The sequence below is a fragment of the Coregonus lavaretus genome (genome assembly GCF_964263955.1).
Source record: "Coregonus lavaretus genome assembly, chromosome: 34".
Taxonomy (NCBI): Eukaryota; Metazoa; Chordata; class Actinopteri; order Salmoniformes; family Salmonidae; genus Coregonus; species Coregonus lavaretus.
The window spans coordinates 14,147,892-14,174,828 of NC_140021.1; the positions used below are offsets into that span (position 1 = coordinate 14,147,892).

General features: G+C 44.8%; 1 pseudogene across 1 annotated transcript in view; it reads right to left on the bottom strand.

The window, feature by feature from the left end:
• Positions 1-26,937, bottom strand: part of LOC311109294 (catenin delta-2-like) — a 235,212-nt pseudogene that overhangs the window by 140,540 nt on the left and 67,735 nt on the right. Inside the window, exon 2 of the transcript in view lies at positions 2,010-2,125. The product of the transcript in view is annotated as a catenin delta-2-like (transcript). The remainder of the gene's footprint in view (positions 1-2,009; positions 2,126-26,937) is intronic.

Consider the following 26,937-nt stretch of genomic DNA (forward strand, 5'->3'; position numbering starts at 1 on the left):
AAACACACTGAGATAATAAAATTGTTTCCTTTTCATCTTCACACGTGTCATTTCGATCTATTTCTGGCCCTGGTCTGTCTGTGAGCTCAGATGAAGGAGTGAGGGATGGTTTCTGACAGAATGGAGACAGGGTCTGCATCCCAAATAGCACCCTTTTCGCTATATAGTGCACTACTTTTAAATCAGAGCCCTACAGGCCTGGTCAAAAGTAGTGCACTATGTAGGGAATAGGGTGCCATTTGGGATGTAGTCTGAGAAAGGTTAGAGAAGTCTCCCTGAATACAGCAGAATCTCTAATCAGCCACACACTAACATTACATATGTTAATATCCAGACTGAGATATTGAGTTGAATGGGTTATAAAGCCTTGTCTGCATCTAATAAAATACTCCTGTCACTCACACAATACCAGCTGCCAAGCCTCATCTGAGCAGACATGCCAGGGAGACATCAAACACACACAACACACACATACACGCACGCTCGCTCTCACACACACACACACACACAAACACACACACACAATGTGAGTGATTAGACAAAGCTTCGCAAGGCGAAGCCGTCACATATGGGGAGTAATCACATTATCACACAGGCAATAGCGTAGACGGCAATCACAATATCACACAGGCAGCTAGGAGGACAACTGCCAGCTGGGTTGGTCCTCAGCCAGGCCTGATGTGTGGATTAGAATGGAGGCTATAAACACACACACACACTCAATGCACACACAGACACACACATTCATGCTCCTGCATACACACAATACACATGCATACACACACACAGTCCTGGAGAGATGCCACTTACAAGCTCAGTGTTCAACATAGGATTAACACACAGAATGCAGATCATGCTGAGTCCATAGAACAACATGGACATACTTCACTCACTAGTTTCTCTGACAGAAGATTGGCTAGCAGTAGGCCAATCAGGTGACCTTACCAATGATTGGTTATGGTGTTATGTCATTTGTCAAAGCTGGTCCCGGACCCTCCCAAATACTACTGTATCTAAACCAGAGGCATGAGAGTTTGATAAGAACATATTTGAGACACTTATTTTCCAGTGTTTTCCATCCATCCTTCTGTCTCTCCAGTCAGACAGCTGGGAGTTCTGTTCTTACGCAATGAGAACCCCCTGGAGTGGATCTGAATATATTAGAGTACATCTCTGCTTTTGACATTGGGGCACACAGTGTCTGAGTTTGGAACACACACATACGTATGCATGCACAAACACACACACACCCCAACTCTCCTGTTAACAGTCAGAAGAGTCAAACTTCTACCCTTCTATCTCTATCTCTGAATAATGTGTATTATTATCTGCATTGTCTACGAAGCAGAGGGAGACACCTGAAGCTGCCACACACACAGCCTGAATTTAGATATGCTCTGTTCCACTGTCTCTTGCTCAGAGCTGTTAGCATACAGAAGCTAACTATCATGCTAATCACACACTGACATCCTCTCCTCCGCCCCCCTCCTCCCTCCTTCCTTCATTCTCCTCCCTCCCTCTTTCCATTAAGTGCTCTTTCTCGTCTGCTGAAAACCATTTGCTGACACTTTTGGCATCCCAAGGTCATATTCATAATTGCCAAACATAATTTAACTGTTTTTGGACAATCTAGGGCCATGGTTGTATGTACTAATTAATTGACTAATTAACACTGGCACATTAAAATACACTCCCATGATGACAGTTATCGTGGACGTGCATGCACACACACACACTTGTGCATGCACACACACACGGGACAAACTAATTCTCCTCTCAGCTCATTTTAAGGTGTCAAATAGTCAGAGGGTGTCACAGATGAATGTGTCCCCCTGAGAGAATGCTTATAAAGAGAGTTCCACCCTGGGTGCTAGCTGGCCATTCTACACACACAAACCCCCTCCCTCAACACACACACACACACACACACACACACACACACACACACACACACACACACACACACACACACACACACACACACACACACACACAGACAGGTGTGTTACCTGATGCTGCTCTTACTTCCACCAGTCTCAGAGCCCAGCTTGCATCTCTCCAACTGGGTGGCTACAATCTGTCTTTCTGCCTCCAGCTCACGGGTCAGCCTCTCAAACTGCAGCTCCTACAGGGGACAGAGAGATAGGGAGAGATACACACACATTAAAACTAAGCTAACATATGGAATTGTTTTAAGATGGTCATACCATGGATCATTTAGCTTTTTGATTTAGAATTTTAGGACACCTGTATCTATAAAAAAATTAATACAAATTATTTGATAAAATATAAAATATGCCCTTTACTACTATAGCCCATAGAAATACATTGAATAAAACATTTATAAATGGCAACAACAAAAAACTGTCCCAAAAACTTAAAATAAGGAATAAGGTTTTGAAGTGTCTGTCCTATATCTAGGAGATATAAGAAAGCTCAGGAAATATTTTAGTTTTTTGAAGATATATTTAACCCCTTTTTTTTGTTGGCACAAAACTACCTCCATACTTACATTTATTTGTATGGGTTACCTTCAGATGGGTTACCTTCAGGTATTAGAGCAAAACTAAGAACACCATCGTGTTTGTGGGAGTCTCCCATTTCCATAGTGGGGTCATATTAGATCTGCATGGAGGAATGGGCCAAAATACCAGCAACAGTGTGTGAAAACCTTGTGAAGACTTACAGAAAACGTTTGACCTGTGTCATTGCCAACAAAGGGTATATAACAAAGTATTGAGAAACTTTTGTTATTGACCAAATACTTATTTTCCACCATATTTTGCAAATAAATTCATTAAAAATCCTACAATGTGATTTTCTGCATTTTTTTTTCTAATTTTGTCTGTCATAGTTGACGTGTACCTATGATGAAAATTACAGGCCTCTCTCATCTTTTTAAGTGGGAGAACTTGCACAATTGGTGGCTGACTAAATACTTTTTTCCCCCACTGTAGCTCATAGGTCAGTCTTGACAATGTAAGGGCTTTTCTACTCGGAAAGTCTTCAAGGGGAGTATTGCGTCCAAATGTGCATGCGTGTGTGTGCGTGTGTGTGTGCCTGTGCATGTGTGTGGATTGCAGCAGCTGATGCATTAGGTGGTTAAGTGGCATAATGGTAGTCATTCATATCAGTCTCCAAAGCCATCATCTACAACCCAGACTGATGAGGCTCTCACAGGAGACCGACCTGTGTGTGTGTGTGTGTGTGTGTGTGTATTTGGTTTAATCACGGCCAGAAGCAGATCGATAGTGCACTGATCTCTACGTCTGTGAATGGGTTTGTGTGTATGTGTGTGTGTATGTGTGAAATAGGTTTTTGAAAGCCATTTGGGGGGGTGAATGAGTTGATCCCCTGCCACAATCTGAAATCTCACCCCCACCCCTGAAATCTCACACCCACCCCAAATCCTTTCTCTTCCTCCCGACTCCAACACATCAGCCCAGTACACCCCCAGCGCAAATCCCTATCCTCCACTCTACCCTCATCTCCTCTCACCACCTCTCCTCTGCTTTCCTCTCCATGCCTCTACTTTGTCACACCTCTATTCTCTCTCCTGTCTTTTCACCATTCCTCACCTCCCCTCTACTTTCCTCTGTTCCTCACCTTTCTCCTTTCCTTTAACCTTTACGGGATCGGTGTCCCGTATACAGGACGGTTGAGCTAACGTGCGCTAATTTGATTAGCATGACTGTTGTAAGTAACAGCAAACTTTCCAGGACATAGACATGTCTTATATGGGCAGAAAGCTTAAATTCTTGTTAATCTAACTGCACTGTCCAATTTACAGTAGCTATTACAGTGAAAAAATGCCATGCTATTGTTTGAGGAGAGTGCACAACAACAAAAAACGTATCACGGCAACTGGTTTGATACATTCACCTCTGAAGATAAATAATGTACTTACATTCAGTAATCTTGCTCTGATTTGTCATCCTGAGGGTCCCAGAGATAAAATGTAGCATAGTTTTGTTTGATAAAATCAATTTTTTATCTTCAAATGTAGGAACTGGGTTCTACAGTTTGAACCCCTGCTGTCTCTGGCTCCACACCCGGCCATCTACATGTGTGAAGGTTAGTGTATAAGCTAATGATCCATCATGTATGACATGTGTATGTATTACCATATCATTTTTGTATGTTCTCTATAGTTATGTACTTGAAAATGTATCAATTGACCAATTCGGCACATTTGGGAAGACTTCATACAAAATAGTCCAGTATTGCAATGCTTCACTGGATCAATCTGAAACTTTGCACACACACTGCTGCCATCTAGTGGGAAACATCTAAACTGCGCCTAAACTGCAATATTATATTGTGGCCTTTCTCTTGCATTTCAAAGATGATAAAAAATAAATAAAATAAAAACGCCTGTTTTTTTGTTTGTATTATCTTTTACCAGATCTAATGTGTTATATTCTCCTAAATTAATTTCACATTTCCACAAACGTCAAAGTGTTTCCTTTCAAATGGTATCAAGAATATGCATATCCTTGCTTCAGGTCCTGAGCTACTGGCAGTTCGATTTGGATATGTCATTTTAGGCGAAAATTGAAAAAAAGGGTCCGGTCCTTAAGAGATTAATCGAGACAAAGACGAGAGAAAGCTCAAACTACAATCAAAAAACAAAGCTCAAAATGCAAACAGACCAGAAATAAACGACTATTCAAAATCTTAACTCTACTATCATCTAAGAGGAACATCAGTCAGGAAAAGTGTCAAACAAAAGCACTTGATGTTTATTCCCCCAAAAAACATTCCCTCATTCCCTCAAATCTCAGACCCAAACAACGTCCTTAGCCTAGATTTACCAGCACATGCACCATAGGCATGAGTTTAGAATAGTCCTCTGTGATCTGCATTGCGCGACCCTGCCTTCACGTCTGTGTGTGAGTTTGTATGTGTGTGTGCACATGAAAGAGAACAGGGTTGAATTCCAACACACTTTGTGAGTAACGTAAGGTTGTGTGTCTACCAGAGCTGAATAGAACAGCAGTACAGCTAGCCCCAAATGTCGCTATAGCAACAGTAGAATCCCCCAGAAACCCCTCTTACATCGCTCATCAGCCCAGTGACTCCTCCAACACACACACACGCTCACGTATACACACGCACACGCACTGATGCACTAAACACACACAAACACATACGAGTTCACAACTTCTTTCACAGCAACAGGAGTGTAGAAGTGGTTGGAAATGGCAAGTGCATCTGTGGTGAAATGACAGTTAATTGTGTTTGAGATGAAGAGTAAATTGTCAACGCTTCTGTTTATAAAACTAAATCTGGTGTCACTGTGGGTGGTAATAGAGTCCTTTAATGAGTCCTATTTCCCATTCAGGACAGAGTCCCCCTGGTGTTAGGTCATCAGAGTAAAGTGGTCAATCTGCAGCTAATGAAAAACAGAAAGGAAAACGCAGCACACTGCTGCTCATGCTCCCAGGTGATATTTATAACAACGTTTCGACCCTTAGGTCTTCATCAGGCATCCATATCACAGGTGGGGGTGGAAGGTCCTATATATAGGGGCAGTTCTCAGTGACATCACTTCCTGAAACAGGAGGTAAAAAATATATAACATAGGTTCACAATATTAACATTCAATGTAGCAAAATATATGATCATATACAAGGAATGTGATCAATATTTACAGTAATATATATACAATATTCATACAATATTCAATTAGGATAAAAAAACACAATTTGGACATATTGAAACTATAAAAACGGTTTAAAGTCAAACTTCTCGTTAAGGTCAAGAAACATGGTATAAAGGAGACGGACCCACTGGTTGCCCTCTAGGTTACAGAGAGCTGGTAGTCCCATCCACCAAACTACCAGGTGTGAAACAGGGAAGAGACTCAGGGGGTATGCTAATTTGGTATAGAGCAGACCTGACTGGTAATAAGGTTACTCTCTTCCCTTGATCTCATGCATACAAAACAATGTCAATGAGATAATTTCCTCTTCTTCCTCTCCTCCACTCTACCTCTCCTACACTCTACCTCTCCTACACTCTTCCTCTGCGCCCTCCACTGTCTTCTTTTGTGTAGTTATATAGGTTTCAAGCCCTTGACCACTTCAATCAGGTGAGCTAGTTCAGGGCTACCTCAAAATTGTGAAATGTCTGGGGGTCCCCGAGGAGAACCATTAAAAGAGTACACGTAAACACTTTGTGATTCTGTTTTGCTTCATGTTAAGTTCATGTCTGTTACTGAATAGTGTAGTGAAGTGTACTGTTACCAGCCCTAGGGCCTGTAAGACAAGGAAACGGTTAGAGAACACTTAGTTCTGTCTGTCTGTCTGTCTGTCTGTCTGTCTGTCTACACACAAATACAGCAACACTTTGAAGTATTTGGTCTTAATAATTTATAGGTAAAATCATTACAGGCACCTGGGAAATAGAGGGAGAGACAGGGAGAGAGAGAGAGAGAGAGAGAGAGAGAGAGAGAGAGAGAGAGAGAGAGAGAGAGAGAGAGAGAGAGAGAGAGAGAGAGAGAGAGAGAGAGAGAGAGAGAGAGAGAGAGAGAGAGAGAGAGAGAGAGAGAGAGAGAGAAAGAGAAAAGAGAGAGAAGGATTGTTGATAAGGGCCTGAGGCTGTGTTCTATTAGACCAGACACACAAACATTCAAGAGATGTCAGACAGACAGACAGCCTGTGTCAGCGTGTTAAATTGTACAGAGGAACTCTTCACTCCTCTCCTACTCATGCTCTCTCGCTCTCTCTGTCTCTCTCGCTCTGTCATACCGCTCTCTCTGCTCTCCTACAATTATGAGAAGCTCATTCTAATAGGTCTGCACTCTTAGAAAAAAAGGTGCTATCTAGAATCTAAAAGGGTTCTTCAGCTGTCCCCATAGGAGAAACCTTTGAATAACCCTTTTTGGTTTCAAGGAGAACCCTTTTGGTTCCAGGTAGAACCCTATTGGGTTCCATGTAGAACCCTTTCCCCAGGGGTTCTACATGGAACCCAAAAGAGTTCTACCTGGAACCAAAAAGGGTTCTCCTATGGGGACAGCCAAAGAACCCTTTTGGAAACCTTTTTTCTAAAGAGTGTGGCAACAACTACAGAGAACAGAGGAAGGAGGAAGAGGTAGGGAGAGGGAATACACAGACAGTGAGAGATAGTGAGGTAGGGAAGGAGGGATGGAAGGAAGGATGGAGGGATAGAGGTAAAGAGGGATGGAGAGTGGGCGCGAGGGGAATGGTAGACATCAGTGTTGTGTAGTATTCAAGACATTTTGAGTGTCTCGGTCTTGTCTCGGTGTCAGATACAGTTGTATTCGGTCTTGACTCGGTCTCGGACAGTGAGGACTCATAATTTCTTCCCGAGAACAGCGGAGTAAAACACTTAATTATCAGCTTCCTTTCAGTCAGCGCATAAAACCGCTTCGCCAGGCCAAATATATACACTCCTTTCTTAAAACATTAATATCTTAATAGCCTTTATATATATTATAGACATGTTTGCGCAGTGGCGAACCTATAGGCCTTCAGTGTGTGACAGCTTTGTGATTCTGAAAGGACAGCAACCATAATACCAGCGCACTAGGAGGGTGCACTTTTTGTAAAACACAAAGGACCAGTGGTGTAGTGGAGTGTATATGCTATTGTATTTTAGTGGGTATTGCTTATACTCACGTCTTACTCCCTACTGATGCATATCAAAGTAGTGTAGTGGAGGTATACGACTTATCAATTATGTAGTACAATAGAGAAATCATGCACAAAGTAGCCTACACACTCGCAAAGCACGTGAAGTATATTCACATGAGCGCCGCAAACATAGCCTAGTTTGAGCGGAATATCATCTGCAGGCAGCAAGAGTGTGCAGCTCAGCTGGTTTTGGCATGGAGCAGCTCACAGAAGAATGACATCTGTAGCCGGTAGGGTAGGAAAGACGTTTCAACATATGATATCTACCAGTAAATGCTAACTAAGGCAACAATGGGTATGCAAACCAGGTATTGAAAAAGTTTAGTCCGAAGTGTTGGTTAGTAGGCTATTTGACGCGCAATTGTCATCATGCCTGCTTGCATCAGGGGCGTAGACATGGATGGGCCTGGGTGGATAGAGGTCCACCCACTGGGGAGCCAGGCCCTGACAGGCCCACCCATTCAGATTGATGTGGTTAAGCATTGTTCTGGACTAGACCATAACAGTTTTGTGTTTTTTCTATTAAAAAATAGTGTGATTTTGAGAGTGAAAATGACAGCGTTTTAACTACTTTGCAGATATGAAAGAAAAAGACAATCATAATTACAGTAAAAAATATCAAATTCCCAGTTTATGCTACAAACCCAACTTGATAAGAGATTTTAAAAATAGTTTATATTTGACTCAACGTTCCATGACGCACGCTAAGGCATTGTTGGCAGAATACATGGATGCAGTTCAATGAATTATTCATATAATTCACCAATACATTTCTTGGTAGTCCCAAAAATATGGCTATCAGGTTGTAAATCACAGCTGGCCTGGTACATTGTTTGCTGCCTCCATTCGGGATGCACTGTTTCAGTTTCAATGACTCAATATTCTGAACAAAAACAGACCTTATGTAACTAAGGCTGGGAATGTCAATACAATCAAACTAGCAAGGGGAATGATCACAAGTCAGTCATAACGTTATTATTATTATTATAACGTGGCTAATAGGCTACCGTAGCTTCTTATGTCGCAAGCTAAAAACACGGAGCCTAACGTTAGCTAGATCGCTAGCTAGCTGCTAGGAGGATGTCATGTCATTGGAGGAGTGGGTGTGTGACTGACTTTTTCCCCTCATATCGTTTTTCGGTGGCTGTACACAGCTAAAGATGCAGGTGTCATTTGGTTAGCTAGCAAGAACCTGAACGACTGTTATATAGTTAGCATATCTCTTGCTAACTATTACTTTTTTTGCCTACGTTTACTGACCCCGGTCATATTCAGCAGGTGTTGCACGTTCGTAAATTCATCAGTTGATCTGCGCTCTGGCACACTCAGACGAGAGTGCTCTGAATCTGGAGTAGATAGCCAGTGTGAATTTGCAAACGCAGTCAAGAATACTCTAGATAACATTTAAACAGCCTAACCAGCTCTGCTACAGTGAGTAAAAGGGTCAGAGTGAGGTGTTCTCTCATTTGTGTCCGGAAGTAGCTAGCTAGCAAACAAGCCAACTTTAGCCAGTTAGCTTGGGTGCTTGCCTGGGACAAGCATGCATTAGCAGGCCTGCTGCAGAAAGACGAGGAGGCTACAATTCCCCATCGTTTATCAGTGCAATTTTTACAGCCAACTAGCTGAAAATGTTTGAGAAGGTTTATCTAATGTTCCTTCATTACATTTCAGCTCATCTTGCTCTGGCTAGCATTAGTTGTTGATCTTGATGTCATTGATGTGCATAACTGAGGGAGAGAGCCTACCTTTTCATGGTTGTTTAATCAATAGGACTGTAAAATTCCCAAATGTAAAGTTCTTTATTTGCAGAAATCCATTCAGGTGTATTTTGCGGCTTTTGGCAAATGCGTTCTAATGATCTAAAGCCGCGCTGTTGCAACTGACTGTAAACACACAGTCCAGTTCAAAATGAATGATGGCAGGCCCGTGTGGCAAATGGCTTGTTTGTATAAAGGTCTACTGTAGCTCTGATTGTCTATAGCGAACCGGTCTGTGTAGACTCCGGTCCTGGACAAGACAGATGTTTTTATTCGGTTTTATTTACTGCAGTGTCTATTAATTGGCTGCTTTCCCACTCTATATTGCTATAGAATTTTCACAAATGCCTTAGTATACATAATTCCCAAACATTCTAAGAATTTATGAAAACGTGAAAATGACTATATCTAAGTGGTCGCTTGTCAGAATAGTATTTTTTTAAGTATCATATTCTTTCTGGGGGTGTATATGTTGCTCAAATGCTGTCAGTTCCAGTTGAAATGCAACAATGTTTCACTCACATCAGTTATTTTCAAAGAGATGGCTAACCACAGCAAGCACGCTGCAATAAAAAACACAGTTCCACTCACCAGATGATGATCATTTGAAACTTAACTTCTTGTTGAACGTTATTCTTGAAAAGGGAGAAGCTAACAAATTAGCAACAACATCCTCTTTGATAACACCTGCTGCAGCCGCTGCAAACTAGCCGACAACAAAAGCTAGCTAGCTAGACCGTGGGAAAACTACTGCTCGCTATTGCGCAGTGACCTGTTGTCCTTCAAGAAGGCAGAAGTTTCCATAAATTTTTGTAAAAATGGTCCCTCTCATTAAGTCAAAATTTGATTGGTTGATTCCACTGTCACTCCAAAATTGTGCCCTAATACAGTTGAATGGCAGATGCCTTAATCTAGCATCTGATGGCCTAGCCAATGGCTGACTTATCTAGCTGGATTTATCTCCCCAGAGACAAGCAAAGAAAAATCCTGATTGGATATTTTTTTCTCTTCAGTTTTCCTTTCCAACAAAAACTGAAGAGCTTAAATGAGAACGTCATTGAAAATAATATTATTATTATTATTATTATTATTATTATTATTATTATTATTATAATCATTATTTTATAGGATGTGTTCCTCACTGTGTTTGGGTCAGTAATCATTTGTAGAGTGGTTCTATTTTCCCTCAGCATGCATTTTTTCACTATTCTGAATTTCTAAAGAATCCATATGTTGTTCTGAAATATGAACACAGAACTACTGGACATTTTTAACTCTTATTATGATGGTGATTTTACAAAATTACAATCATGGTCTTGACTCGGACTCGATTTGCTCCGGTCTTGGTCTTGTATCGGTCTCGCTTTAGGTGGTCTCCAACGCAACACTGGTAGACATACAGAGTTAGACATAACAGAGCTGTTGATAATATTGTTTGAGTGTGTGCGTGTGTTTTGTGTGGATACTGAAATTGAACAATAGAGTGCTTTATCATTTCTATGTGATGAATAGTCTAATTAAGATCATGGAAGGCCCTGTTACCCAAACCTTTTTTGAATCTCTCTCTTTCTCTCGCTCGCTCTCTCTCTCTCTCTGTATCCCCCCCTCTCTCTCTCTCTCTCTCTTCCCCTCCCTCCATCCCTCCATGCCTGTCTCTCTATGCTCTGTTTAGTAGCCAATTTAAGAGCCCCTTCATAAACAAACAATGCTAGACAAACACAAACTCCTCTCTAACTCGCCAGGGGACCTAACAACACACGCACATGCATGCATGCACACGCACACACACACACACACACACACACACACACACACACACACACACACTTTCCTCTCTATAGCCAGGGGAACTGGAGAAACAACAGCAGGCCTCCATGCTGTCTGGTTTCCAACAAAGACAGAAAAAGTTAACCCTCTACCGTTACAGAGCAGAAAAACAAACTCAAGAAAAGTGTCTATGTATTTTCTAGTTCCTAACTAGAGATAACTGAAGGGTTTTCCTAATGTGGTGAAGTAGACAATGTAATATCACATTACTCAACTGTGAGTTTGATATGGTGTCACCCTCCACAAATGCATTTGTCACAAAAGTAACAGCAAGCCACTAAAACTTTACCTACACTCCCAAACAGCAAGCCACTAAAACGTTACCTACACTCCCAAACAGCAAGCCACTAAAACTTTACCTACACTCCCAAACAGCAAGCCACTAAAACGTTACCTACACTCCCAAACAGCAAGCCACTAAAACGTTACCTACACTCCCAAACAGCAAGCCAAGACAACGATGACAAAGTTCAGAAACCTTGAGAGGAACCAGACTCTATATTAGCAACTTCCCAATGCAGTACTATGTGACCCTGACATGATACAGAGCCACAGTGGTACACGAACTAGCTATTGGCAAAACCAAACACATCCATAATGATACAAGTATGTTAATTTAGCAGACACTTTTATCCAAAGGCACTAACATACATTAAACACACAAAGTGTAAGCACCACACTCCAATAGACCACCCAGCCTTCTATCCAGACGACGTCATTTCCAGACTATCTTTTATAAGACAGTAGAATGTGAGGATATAATAACAGCGATGGCAGCTACTCAGCCTGAACAGGACCTCAGATTCAGAACTTTCCTTTCTTCCTCTCCGTCAGTATTAGAGCCGGTGTGTTGAGCCGGGATGGCAGAGAGGAGATTGAGATTGGGTTCACACTCTGTGACTGTGGGTTTGGAGAGAGACAAAATGTCACCTGCAAATGTCACTGCCTAAATGCCATTGCGGCTCTGTGTCCTAGACTCTGTAAGACTGTGTGTGTGTGTGTGTGTGTGTGTGTGTGTGTGTGTGTGTGTGTGTGTGTGTGTGTGTGTGTCTGTGTGTGTGTGTGTGTTGGTTCTTCTAGTAAAACAAGGAAAATTCTCCCTCGTGGGGATATTTCCCACGTCCCCATGAGGACAAATGCTATTTTAAGCTTAGGGGTTAGGTTGCAGGTTAGGGTTACAATTAGGGTTAGGGTTAGAATTAGGGTTAGGGTAAGGGGTTAGTGGTTAGATTTAGGGTTAGGAGTTAGGTTTCGGTTTAGGGTTTGGGTTAAGGTTATAGTTAAGTTTAGGGAAAATAGGATTTTGAATGGAAATACATTTTAGGTCCCCACGAGGATAGAATAACATAACGTGTGTGTGTGTGTGTGTGTGTGTGTGTGTGTGTGTGTGTGTGTGTGTGTGTGTGTGTGTGTGTGTGTGTGTGTGTGCGGCAGCAGGTAGTCTAAGTGGTTCAAATCCCTGAGCCGACTAGGTGAACAAATCTACCGATGTGCCCTTGAGCAAGGCACAACCCAAATTGGTCCTGTAAGTCGCTGTGGATAAGAGTGCCTGCTAAATGTGTGTTTTTTTGCATCTTGCAAGTGTGTCTTTTAGCAATCTTCGTTAATAGTCACGATGCTCTGGCATATTTCTGCTTATCTTTGCAGTATCAGGCCTTGTTTGGTAGTAGGCCTATTGTTTATGTACAGTATTCTGAGTGCACAAAACATTAGGAACACCTGACCATGTGAATCCAGATGAAAGCTATTATCCCTTATTGATGTCACTTGTTAAATTCACTTCAAATCAGTGTAGATGAAGTGGAGGAGACAGGTTAAATAATGATTTTTAAGCCTTGAGACAATTGAGACATAGATTGTGTATGTGTGCCATTCAGAGGGTGAATGGGCAAGACAAAATATTCAAGTGCCTTTGAACAGGGTATGGTAGTAGGTGCCAGGTGCACCGGTTTGTGTCAAGAACTGCAACGCTGCTGGGTTTTTCACGCTCAACAGATTCCTGTGTGTATCAAGAATGGTCCACCCCCCACTACATACGCTCACAAAAGAAACACACACATGCATATTGACATCACACGCACAGTTTCACACTCTTCACATACGCTGATGCTACTCTGTTTATTATCTATCCTGATTGCCTAGTCACTTTTACCCCTACCTACATATTACCTGAATTACCTCAACTAGCTCGTACCCCTGCACATTGACTCGGTAACAGTCCTCCTTGTATATAGCCTCGTTATTTATATTTATTGTGTTATTATTTTATATTTTCATTTGCTAATTTTCATACTTTTGAACACTGCGTTGTTGTAAAAGGGCTTGTAAACAAGAATTTCACTGTAAAGTCTACACCTGTTGTATTCGGCGCATGTGACAAATAACATTTGATTTGATTTGACATCCCCGTTAGTAACAGGAAACACATCAGGTCCCTAAAGGCCAGAAATCCAATGACACTCACAAGCGTTTGTTGTGATGGATTAGTGAAGTTCACACATACACACCCACACACACACACACACACACATACACACACACACACACACACACACACACACACACATCCACACCTGTGAAGGCTGGTGGGAGGAGCTATAGGAGGACGGGCTCATTGTAATGGCTGGAATGGTATTTATGGAACGGTATCAAACATATGGAAACCACATGTTTGACTCCCTTCCATTAATTCCATTCCAGCCATTACAATGAGCCCGTCCTCCTATAGCTCCTCCCACCAGCCTCCAATGACAAACACATACACATCCACACACACACACACCTATAGATACACACAGCGTTAAATAAGAGGAAAGCAAAAGGTCAGCTGAAACTATGGAGAGACCAATACATTTGTCAACTTAATGTTTTTTCCATGGATTAGGAGAGTGAAAGTGCACTGAATGTCAATGTGTGGGTGTGTAGGGGAGAGCGGGCACATACATCATATACAGTACTTTCAGAAAGTATTCACACCCCTTGACTTTTTCCACATTTTGTTGTGTTAAAGTGGGAATAAAATTGATTTAATTGTCATTTTTTGTCAACGATCTACACAAAATACTCTAAATTCTAACATTCGTTTAAAAAAACGTCAGTATAAACTACATTTGTTTAAGGAAGTCAGCCATATCAGCTACATTTGTTTTTTTAAGGCAGCAAATGAGGCTGAATGAACTGTTTCACTGCCAGACAAGGCTCCGCTGATAGCCAGGTTGTCACGACTTCCTCCAAGGCTGCCTCCTCTCCTTGTTCGGGCAGGCTTCGGCGTTCGTCGTCACCGGCCTTCTAGCCACTGCCACTCCTCATCTCATCATTCCATTTGTTTTGTCTTGTTTATTACACACACCTGGTTCATATCTCCTCATCAGTACCTGTATAAGTGTTCCCTCTGCCCCCTTGTCTTTGTGTGATTGTTTATTGTGAGGATAGTGAAGCTCGGTGGAGCTCCTTGTATTTTGTATCACCGGGTTATTTTCCCCATATTGCCTTGTTGGTTCCAGTGCGCCTGTTTTGCGCACTGGACTGTTTTGACGCTTTACTGCGTACTCTGTATTCTGGAATAAATCCTGTTATTCTGTGATTTACCCTCCTCTGCCTGACTCCTTCAAATCACCCATCACACTGGTGTAGCGGTGGTAAGGATTCACTCCATGGTGCTGAAATGAAGGCTCTGCTGTTGGGACAGCTTTATGTAGGCCCTAACAGTTTGTGGGCACCGTTTGTCAACGTTATAGTGCAATTAATGTATTGTTTCGTGTTGTGTTGAGTATGCCCCACCAAGATTTACATGCTAAAATCGCCACTGCTTCTTGGACAGACCAGCCTTAGATATGCAGTTTTAGAAACTGTTCTTTGTCCTGTAAGCATTATACAGGCAACGTAGGAATATTGATCGTGCACAGGGCTGCGGGCCAGAAGGTTGTGGGTTCGCAGACCACTGTGGACAAGAGTAGGGATGGAAATATCTCCTTTATAGTAAAAGCATTGCATTAATATATCATTGTATTTGTAGGTCAGAGAAAAAATTGCCTTTTAGAAATATTTCATGCAATTCTACGTCATTTTAGATATTAGCATAATATTTTTTAATACTTCACAAATTACAGAAATGACAGGCTAAGAATGGACAGAGAAATATGCCTATGTGTTCATCTTATCATATTTCTCCAATGCCAAAACAGTGTGTCTTGTTTGCAACAAAACTGTCCCTATTTACAAATAATTACATCTGAGACGTCATTAGGAATCTGAGCATGGTACTTTCAAAAGTTAGACCTACCTTTCCACCCCAGACAGAGTAGAAAAATGTAAGCTTTAACTTCTAGCTACTCTTCTTCCGTGGCTTAACCCAACGAGAGAAGGTCCCTAAAAGCTGTCTGGGTTTAAACATATTCTGTTGTACAGAAAGTGAATAGCTTAATCAATTGATAGTGACAGAATTAGATTACTTCCCAAGCAAAGTCTATGTCTTGTCTCCTCGGTTATAAAAGGTTGTAGCTCAGCCTCTGAATGTCATAGAAACGAAACAATATATCTATATGCATCTGAGTCACGCCTTTCACGGGTATTGTAAAGTTTGTTTCTAACATCGCGCTGCTATAGATCACTTTATATAATCGGATCAGTTTTATTTTCTTCAAAATCTTTAGCTAACACGTGCTTTTTTCCATTTCTTTAATAAAAAGGTAGGCCTATGGCATACCCTCTTATACCCTCTCAATTTGAGTCTTGGTTTGAACTTAACAGCCCTTCACTGACACCGAGGTAGGCTATTTAAGGAGTACATGGTGGGTGGAGGAATTGACCGACAAATCTATGGATATAGCAGCCTATAGCCTAATTTCTTCTGTCAAACAGGTAGACTTACAGTACCTCTTATTTCTTAAATAGGAAGAATTAGGCTCCAAAACAAAGCCATATTGTTGTTAGTAAAGTCTAATTAAAATGAAGACGGTTGAAATGAATTATGCCTACTCGAATTTGCCTACTTTCAGCACCATGAGCTGTCCCATTTCCAATTGATTGTGCTGCGGCTGCTGCTTCAAGTTTCAGCAGCACAAGGTAAGTTTCTCGATTCTGGCTTATTGTGAGGTCAATAACTCTGATAAATACATCATGGTCAAGAAACATATTGTTTTTAATCAAATCAATTATAGTAGTAGCAAGCTATCAAAGTTGACCTCCGGTCCTCCTCATCTGCATGCTCTCCTTCTCAAACTGAACAAAACATAGGCTACAGGCTAGTCCGGGCACAAGATAGTACATTTTTTGGGACTAAGCCAAATCAAACATTATATTCAGAAGAAGCCTTTGACTCTCCTCCTGAACTGCCTACACAGCACAGCCATTGGTTAGGCAGCACACAAACACGTTTTTGATCAGCAAGAGCAGAGCAGGCCGGGGCTCAGGGTTGGAATTTCCATTACAGTGTGTTATGCTACCTAGTTTGATTTACACCATCCCATCAACTATCTTAGAAATATAACTTTGCTCTGTGCTTCTCCGAGCATGCACTTCATAGCCTATGGCCTATGGATAATTTGATTGAGACCATACTAAATAGCCTATAGGCGACCTTGATATAGCACTCCCAGAGTTGAATCAGAGATGAGGGGTGGCATCGGGTACACATCAATATACACTTACTGTACAAAATATTAAGGACACCTTCCTAATATTGAGTTGCACCCCCCCTTTTGCCCTCAGAACAGCCTCAATTCGTCGGGGCATGAACTCTACAAGGTGTCGAAAGCGTTCCACAGGTATGCTGGCCCATGTTGACTCCAATGCTTTCCACAGTTGGCTGGATGTCAAGTTGGCTGGATGTCATTTGTGTGGTGGACCATTCTTGATACACACGGGAAACTGTTGAGCATGAAAAACCCAGCAGCGTTGCAGTTCTTGACACAAACCGGTGCGCCTGGCACCTACTACCATACCCCGTTCAAAGGCACTTAAATCTTCTGTCTGCCCATTCACCCTCTAAATGGCACGCATGTATCAATTGTCTCAAGGCTTAAAAATCCTTCTTTAACCTGTCTCCTCCCCTTCCCCTATACTGATTGAAGTGAATTTAACAAGTGGCATCAATAAGGGATCATAGCGTTCACCTGGATTCACCTGGTCAGTCTATTTCATTGTCACGCCCTGGCTCCGGGGACTCTAGTATGTTGAGCCAGGGTGTGAGTTTTCATGTGTTTATGTTCTAGTTGTTGTAGATCTATGTTGGCCAGGGTGGCTCCCAATCAGAGACGGCTGTAGCTCGTTGTCTCTGATTGGGAGTCATACTTAGGTAGCCGTTAGGCATTCATTATTTGTGGTTTCTTGTTCGTATTTGGTTTGTGTATGACCATTGACTGTCACGTCATCGTTTTGCTGTTTTGTTCGTGTGATCATCAAATTAAATAAATATGTTCACATTCAACGCTGCGCCTTGGTCCTCATCTCTCACCGACGATCGTGACAGAAGAAACCACCAAGTTGTGACCAAGCAGCGTGTCCAGGAGCCATCGCCAGGGAGATCCCTAACAGATCTCCTTCGCCTCCTCGACTGGGTCAAGCCGAGTGAGGAAGAGAAGGGCTTGACATTGTGGCAGAAGGGCGAAAGGCTGGCGAGGGACATGGAGACCTGGTCCACGGGTAGGGGAGACGCCCAGACATTTTTTAGGGGGGGGGCTAATGCCGTGGACGACGGGCCAGCAGGAGACCGCGGCAGAGCGGCCCAGCGGATTGGCAGAGGAGGCCGCCAGGTTGCGGGGGCCACTGGTCGAAGAGGGGGTGGAAGATGTAGAGGCACGGCGAGAGGTACTGGCGTGTGTTGCCAGTCCGGTCCGGCCTGTTCCTGATCCCCACGTAGGGCCAGTGGTGTGTGTTCCCAGTACGGTCCGGCCTGTTCCTGCCACTCGCACCAAGTCTACGGTGCGCATCGCCAGCTCGGCCCGGCCCATTCCTGCTCCCCGCACCAAGTCAGTGGTGCGTTTCGTCAGCCCTGTCCGGCCCGTTCCTGCTCCCCGCACCAAGTCAGTGGTGCGCTTCGTCAGCCCGGTCCGGCCCGCTCCTGCTCCCCGCACCAAGTCAGTGGTGCGCGTCGCCAGCCCAGTCCGGCCCATTCCTGCTCCCCGCACCAAGTCAGTGGTGCGTTTCGTCAGCCCTGTCCGGCCCGTTCCTGCTCCCCGCACCAAGTCAGTGGTGCGCGTCGTCAGCCCGGCACGGCCCGTTCCTGCTCCCCGCACCAAGTCAGTGGTGCGCTTCGTCAGCCCGGTCCGGCCCGCTCCTGCTCCCCGCACCAAGTCAGTGGTGCGTTTCGTCAGCCCGGCTCGGCCCGCTCCTGCTCCCCACACCAAGCCAGTGGTGTGCGTCGTCAGTCCGGCACGGCCCGTGCCTGTTCCACCGGTGGCGGGTCCGGCACCGGTCAGGTGCTGCGTCACGCCGGAGCTAGAGCAATCCGCTCCACCAGTGTTCAGTTCAGCTCTGGTCAGCAGGGCCAGACCGGACCAGGGGTACTTTGGGGGGTTAGAGAAGGAGTGGGGGTCATGTCTGGAGCCGGATCCGCCGCCGAGGCGGAGTGCCCACCCGGTCCCTCCCCTGTTGTATTTGGTTGGCGCGGTCGGAGTCCGCGCCTTTAGGGGGGGGTACTGTCACGCCCTGGCACCGGGGACTCTAGTATGTTGAGCCAGGGTGTGAGTTTTCATGTGTTTATGTTCTAGTTGTTGTAGATCTATGTTGGCCAGGGTGGCTCCCAATCAGAGACGGCTGTAGCTCGTTGTCTCTGATTGGGAGTCATACTTAGGTAGCCGTTAGGCATTCATTTTTTTTGTGGTTTCTTGTTCGTATTTGGTTTGTGTATGACCATTGACTGTCACGTCATCGTTTTGTTGTTTTGTTCGTGTGATCATCAAATTAAATAAATATGTTCACATTCAACGCTGCGCCTTGGTCCTCATCTCTCACCGACGATCGTGACAGTCATGGAAAGAGCAGGAGTTCCTAATATTTTGTATGATCAGTGTATAGCCTAATAAGCAACTAATGCTAAAAAACTGAAATATTTAAATTTCATCAATTACAAATTACATGACCCTCCCCTGGCTTAGATAAAAAAAATACTAAACCCTCCCCTTGACTGAAATTAAAAAAGCATGACCCTTCCCCATTTTCCTCCAGGTAACCATTCTGTACATTTCTATCCATCCCTATGCAACTCCAGTGTAGATTTGGCCTGCGGAAAGGTGAATTCATCTCCCAGTGTCTGGTGTAAAGCAGATTGAAACAGGTTTTCCTCTAGGACTTTGCCTGTGCTTAGCTCCATTCTGTTTCTTTTTCATCCTGAAAAACTCCCCAGTCCTTAACAATTACAAGCATACCCATAACATGATGCAGCCACCAATATGCTTGAAAATATGGAGAGTGGTAATGTGTTGGATTGGATTTGCCCCAAAACATAACACTTTGTATTCAGGACAAACAGTATTACTTTAGTGCCTTGTTGCAAACAGGATGCATGTTATAGAATATTTGTATTATGTACAGGCTTCCTTCTTTTCACTCTGTCATTTAGGTTAGTATTGTATAGTAACTACATTGTTGTTGATCCATCCTTAGTTTTCTTCCATCACAGCCATTAAACTGTAACTGTCATAAAGTCACCATTAGCATAATGGTGAAACCCCTGAGCGGTTTCCTTCCTCTCCAGCAACTGAGTTAGGAAGGATGCCTGTATCTTTGTAGTGACTGGGTGTATTGAAACACCATCCAAAGTGTAATTAATAACATCACCATGCTCAAAGGGATATTCGATGTCTAATTAATTTCATAATTAATCAATATTATTTCACAAAACCCTCTGAAAATCCGGTGTTTCTATGTCAAACTGTTTTGTTATATTTCAGTCTTCTGTGATGTATATAAAGTGTAATATTGGGCTGCAAACTCAACATTTTATATATTTCAACTCTATATCTGACATGGTACAGGTGTATATTTTCATTTCAAAGTAGATTTGTTTAAGACTACCAAGAAACACTCTGTGTGTGTGATGAGTGTGATAGAAGGAGTCAGGCGCAGGAGGGTAATCACCGAATGCGGAGTTTATTCCGTCGTACACAAATAGCGCTGGATAGCGACAAGCGAAACAGGCACAGGGGAAAATCTACCCTGGCAATACAAGGTAATGGTAGCGCCAACAATAACAGGCACAGGATAAATATCTACCCCGGCAATACTAAGGTACGAGTAGCTCCACCAAGTTACACTACTCTCACAAATAAACAATCACCAACAAGGACAAGGTGGCCAGAGGGAACACTTATACACGGACTAATGAGGGGATAAGAACCAGGTGTGTGTGATTGACAAGACAAGACAATACAAATGGAATGATATATAATGGAGCGGCAGTGGCTAGTAAGCCGGTGACGACGAACGCTGAAGCCTGCCCGAACAAGGAGGGGAGGCAGCCTCGGCGGAAGTCGTGACAGTACCCCCACCCTTGACGCGCAGCTCTAGCAGCGCGCCGACCCCAGCCTCGGGGACGGCCAGGAGGACGCGGAGCAGGGCGAGCCAGATGGCGACGGTGGAAATACTCCAAAAGGGAGGGATCGGGGATATCCCTCACCGGGACCCAGCACCGTTCCTCCGGACCGTACCACTCTCACTCCACGAGGTACTGAAGGCCCTCCACCTGACGCCTCGAATCCAGGATGGAACGGACAGAGTACGCCGGGGCTCCCTCGATGTCCAGAGGAGGTGGAGGAACCTCCCGCACCTCAGACTCCTGACACATGAAACGAGGGGTTAATACGGTAATTAGGGGGAAGTAATAACCTATAAGTGACCTCGTTGATTCTCCTCAGGACTTTGAACGGCCCCACAAACCGCGGGCTCAGCTTCCGGCAGGGCAAGCGGAGGGGCAGATTCCGGGTCGAGAGCCAGACCCGATCCCCCGGTACGAAGACCGGGGCCTCACTGCGGTGACCGTCAGTGTTGGCCTTCTGACGACGCACAGCGCGCTGGAGGTGAACGTGAGTAGCGTCCCACGTCTCCTCCGCACGCCGAAACCAGTCATCCACCGCAGGAGCCTCGGTCTGGCTCTGGTGCCACGGTGCCCGAACCGGTTGGTAACCTAAAACACATTGGAATGGCGTTAGGTTAGTAGAGAAGTGGCGGAGAAAGTTCTGGGCATATTCTGACCATGGCAAGAACACAGACCACTCCCCCGGCTGGTCCTGGCAGTAGGACCGCATGAACCTACCCACATCCTGATATACCCGTTCCACCTGCCCATTTGACTCGGGGTGGAACCCAGAGGTCAGGCTGACCGAGACCCCCAGACGTTCCATGAACGCCTTCCAAACCTTGGACGTGAACTGGGGACCTCGGTCGGACACTATATCCTCTGGCACCCCGTAGTGCCGGAAGACGTGAGTAAACAGGGCCTCCGCAGTCTGCAGGGCCGTGGAGAGACCGGGCAGAGGAAGGAGGCGGCAGGACTTGGAAAAGCGGTCCACAACGACCAGGATGGTGGTGTTACCTTGGGAGAGGGGAAGATCAGTCAAGAAATCAACACTTAGGTGAGACCATGGTCGTTGTGGAACTGGTAAAGGTTGTAACTTACCCGCTGGGAGGTGCCTAGGTGCCTTACTCTGGGCGCACACCGAGCAGGAGGAGACGTACACCCTCACGTCCTTCACGATTCAGCCTCCTCGCTGCCCGGATGTACTCCAGGTTACGGTGGTCCGTCCAGACGAGTAAAGGGTGTTTCGCCCCTTCGAGCCAATGCCTCCACACGGTCAAAGCTCGGACAACAGCCAACAGCTCCCGATCACCAACGTCATAGTTCTGCTCTGCTGGGCTGAGCTTCTTAGAGAAGAAGGCACAGGGGTGGAGCTTGGGTGGCGTGCCCAAGCGTCGGGATAGGACAGGGCCTATCCCTACCTGGAACGCATCCACCTCCACTACGAACGGTAGTGATGGATCGGGGTGGGCCAGTACCGGGGCTGAGGTGAACAGACCCCGCAGTTTGCTGAAGGCCAGGTCAGCCTCAGCAGACCAGCGGAGCCGGGACGGCCCACCCTTTAAAAGGGATGTAATTTGGAGCTGCGACCTTGCCAAAGCCCCGGATAAACCTCTGATAGTAGTTGGCGAAGCCAAGGAAGTGCTGCACCTCCTTAACCGTGGTTGGAGTCGGCCAATTACGCACGGCTGAAATGCGATCTCCCTCCATCTCCACACCTGAGGTGGTAATGCGGTATCCAAGGAAGGAGACGGACTGCTGGAAAAACATACACTTCTCTGCCTTGGCATAAAGGTCATTTTCCAACAGTCGGGCCAGCACTTTGCGAACCAGGGACACATGCTCGGCGCGCGTAGCAGAATACACCAGGATGTCATCGATGTAGACCACCACACCGCGACCAAGCATGTCCCGAAACACCTCGTTCACAATGGACTGGAAGACGGATGGCGCATTCATCAAACCGTAGGGCATCACCAGGTATTCATAATGCCCCGTGGTTGTGCTGAATGCTGTCTTCCACTCATCCCCCTCCCGAACACGCACCAGGTTGTATGCACTCCTGAGATCTAATTTGGTGAAGAAGCGCGCCCCATGCATTGACTCAATCACTGAAGGAATGAGGGGGAGATGATAACTAAATCTTATAGTCTCCTTGTTCAGTGATCGATAATCAATGCACGGGCGCAGACCACCGTCTTTCTTCTTCACAAAGAAGAAACTCGAGGAGGCGGGTGAAGTGGAGGGACGTATATACCCCTGGCCCAGGGACTCGGTGACGTATGTTTCCATAGCCTCCGTTTCAGCCTGCGACAGGGGGTACACATGACTCCTGGGTGGTACAGCGTCTACCCAAAGGTTTATCGCGCAATCCCCCGCCTGATGAGGTGGTAATTTTGTCGACTGTGTCTTAGAAAATGTGTGCGCCAGATCATGGTATTCGGGGGGAATGCACACGGTGGAGGTACCGTCATGACTTTCCACTGTGGTTGCACAAACGGAAACACCTAGACACCTACCCTGACACTCTCGCGACCACCCTGTGAGAACCCTCTGCGGCCATGAGAAGGTGGGGTTGTGGAGTGCTAGCCAAGGGATACCTAATACCACAGGGAAAGCAGGAGACTCAATAATCGAAAAAGTAACCTGCTCACAATGAGTCTCCTGGGTGATCATGGTGATTGGTACAGTGACTTCCTTTACAAACCCAGACCCTAATGGTCGACTATCAAGAGCTCTGATTGGAAGTGGAATGGATAGGGGAACCAATGAAATGTCTTGAAGGCATGAGAATGTCCAAAAAGTTCCCAGCTGCGCCTGAATTGACTAGCGCCTTACACTGGGGAACTACCATGTGATCGGGAAAGTGGATAGGTAGGGTACAGTGTGCAGTGTGCGAGAGTGGTCTGCCTGCTGCAGGCCCAAAAGAGCGTTGACTACGACGTATGGTGTACTGTCCCTTCGTGCCACCAGAGTGGCACTGTTTCTGTCGTCCTCCGCTCTCTCGGACGGCGGCTCCACCCAGCTCCATCAGCTCGGGATCTGAGTCGTCCGGGGTGGTAATGGGCAGACCCCTACCAGGACGTCCTCTGGCTGCCAGCAGGTTGTCCAAACGGATGGCCATGTCCACCAGTTTCGTGAAAGACAACATGGTGTCCCGGCAGGCTAGCTCCCGTCGGACGTCCTCCCGCAGATGGCACCGGAAATGGTCGATCAGGGCCCGCTCGTTCCACCCGGACCCGCTGCCAGAGTCCGAAAGTCCTGCGCGGTCGTCGTCCCCTGCCTCAGGTGGACCAGCCGCTCGCCCGCCTCTCGACCCTTGGGTGGGTGATCAAAGACCGCCCGAAAGAGGCGAGCGAACTCCCCGTAGTCCTCCTTCGTTCCAATCCGCGTTGGCCCATTCGTGGGGTTTCCCCGAGAGGCAGGAAACGAGGATGGACACCTTCTCCTGCTCCGATGGCGCCAGCCTGATGCTGGAGAAGTATAGCTCCAGTTGGAGGAGGAATCCTTGGCAGAGCGCCGCTGTTCCGTCGAACGCCCGTGGTCGGGATATCTGGATCCCTCCGGGTGCTGGGGTGTAGGTGGCTGGATCCGGTTGGCCAGCTGGTCTCACAGATCAGGTCCTCTCCTCTCCAGGCGTTGGACGACCTGAAGAACCCGATCCATCGCTTCCCCCAAGTTGGCCAGCATCGTGGAATGCTCCTGGACCTGTGCCACGACTCCAGGCATGCGCTCTTCTCCCGCTGACTACCAAGAAACACTCTGTGTGTGTGATGAGTGTGATAGAAGGAGTCAGGCGCAGGAGGGTAATCACCGAATGCAGAGTTTATTCCGTCGTACACAAATAGCGCTGGATAGCGACAAGCGAAACAGGCACAGGGGAAAATCTATCCTGGAAATACAAGGTAACGGTAGCGCCAACAATAACAGGCACAGTGGAAATATCTACCCCGGCAATACTAAGGTACGAGTAGCTCCACCGAGCTCCACTACTCTCACAAATAAACAATCACCCACAAGGACAAGGGGAACACTTATACACAGACTAATGAGGGGATAAGAACCAGGTGTGTGTGATTGACAAGACAAGACAAATGAAATGATATATAATGGAGCGGCAGTGGCTAGTAAGCCGGTGACGACGAACGCCGAAGCCTGCCCGAACAAGGAGGGGAGGCAGCCTCGGCGGAAGTCGTGACAGTGTGACCCTGGTTTAGCCCACTCCAGTAAAAGTTTAAACACTATTATGCACACAGCACACACAACTTATTATGTGACATGTTAAGCACATTTTTACTCCTGAACTTATTTAGGCTTGCCATAACAAATGGGTTGAATACTTATTGACTCAAGACATTTCAGCTTTTCATTTTTAATTAATTTGTTAAAAAAATTAAAAACATACAGTAATTACACTTTGACATTATGGGGTATTGTGTGTAGGCCAGTGACAAAAAAATCTCAATTTAATCCATTTTAAATTCAAGCTGTATAACAACAAAAAGCCAAGGGGTGTGAATACTTTCTGAAGGCATGGTACACTTCAAACTGAATAAGAATAAAAGTTATTGTAAATCGATGCCGTGTAAGTGTGTGTGTGTAAACCTGGTCGATGCTGCCATTCAGATACAGGTTACTGTGGGTCTCAGGGCAGCAATAGGAAGAGTTTGGTAATGATCTAGTTTCTCTCCTGTCTCCTTTCTATGATTCAGAAGGCCACACAACAGATCAAGTGTAACGAAGAGAGGTTTAACCCCTAGTACAGAGAGAGTTAACCCAATACAATCATCACTCCTCTGGATAGGATTTTTCAAAACATGTTTTATCCAAATCTCTGGAATGAGCATCATGCAATGCAAAACTAACATTATTCTCAATTAGGGCTGACCCCATTTAGTCGACTGGTCGATTGTTTGGTCGTTAGGCTGTTGGTCAACTGATATTTCTTTAGTCGAGCAGTAGCAACAACAAAAAAATAATATCATGGTGTACAAGACACCTGTCTGATTCGTGTCTGTCTGAGTGGACTGTGCCGTGGGGATGGCACAGTCCATCACTCTAAGACGTGCTACTGAAATTGTATATGGTTATATTACATAAAAACCATGGTGCAACACTAATAAAAATAATATTATTTTATAACAAATGCGCTTTCTCCCACGTTGGATAGCGGTTGCTGTCCGCGGTTCTGAAACATCAGCGTGCTGTTGAATTGGCGCCTTTTCCTAGACCATGTTGCTATGTGCATAATAGCAAAGTTACCCAGCATATTGGTGTTGAGAACAATGCAGCGGAGGCAGCAGTGGAGTTAGAAGATGAGAAAACAGCCCTTGCCTTAATTGTCTAAGAATAGTGATTGGCCCAGCGTCGTCCAAGGTAGGGGAGGGAATGACCGGCAGGGATGTAGCTCTGTGGGTTCGATTCCCACAGGGGGTATGAGAAAAAAATAATGAAAAAAGAACTAACTGTAAGTCGCTCTGGATAAGAGCGTCTGCTAAATGACTAAAATGTAAATGTAGTGAGGAGAGGAAACTCCAACTTAATTAGGTCTATAATCAACAGCCTAACTTAAATGTGAGTGGTTTTATAAATCATCCATCTAGCTAAAGAAATAAGACAGATTCTGCTAGTGTTGCCTGTTTGACGTTTGTTTAATAGCCTACTGATTCCGTGAACACCAAGCCTCAAGCAACCACAACGTCGGATAAACAATTTCACAAATTCGGCTGTGTTTAATCTTTGCTATGCTGTAATAAAGGCTTTACACTTTTTTTCCTGTTAAAACAGCCTCTCTGGTCTTACTTATAATTTATTTAGTGTTATTTACACTGTTCCAAATTATCCGAAAAATAATAATAATAATGCTCCTTTTTCTTGATCTCCTTCTTATTGTTATTATTACTATTATTATGATAATCATTATAGTAGGTTATTAACATTAGTAGGCTTTGTATAGTAGCCTTGTATATCCACCATCGAGTTGTAGGCCTAAGAGCGCGTCCTGTTTAGACTTAATATCGTAACTTAGGCCTATATTTCAATATATAGGCTACTGTATCAATCAGTCATTTATTCATTCATGTCATCACACAGCATACGAGTCATTCATGATCTGAAATGCAATCAAGCATTTTATTTTTAAATAACAAAGTGACCCTTGAATAATTAGTGTAAACAATAA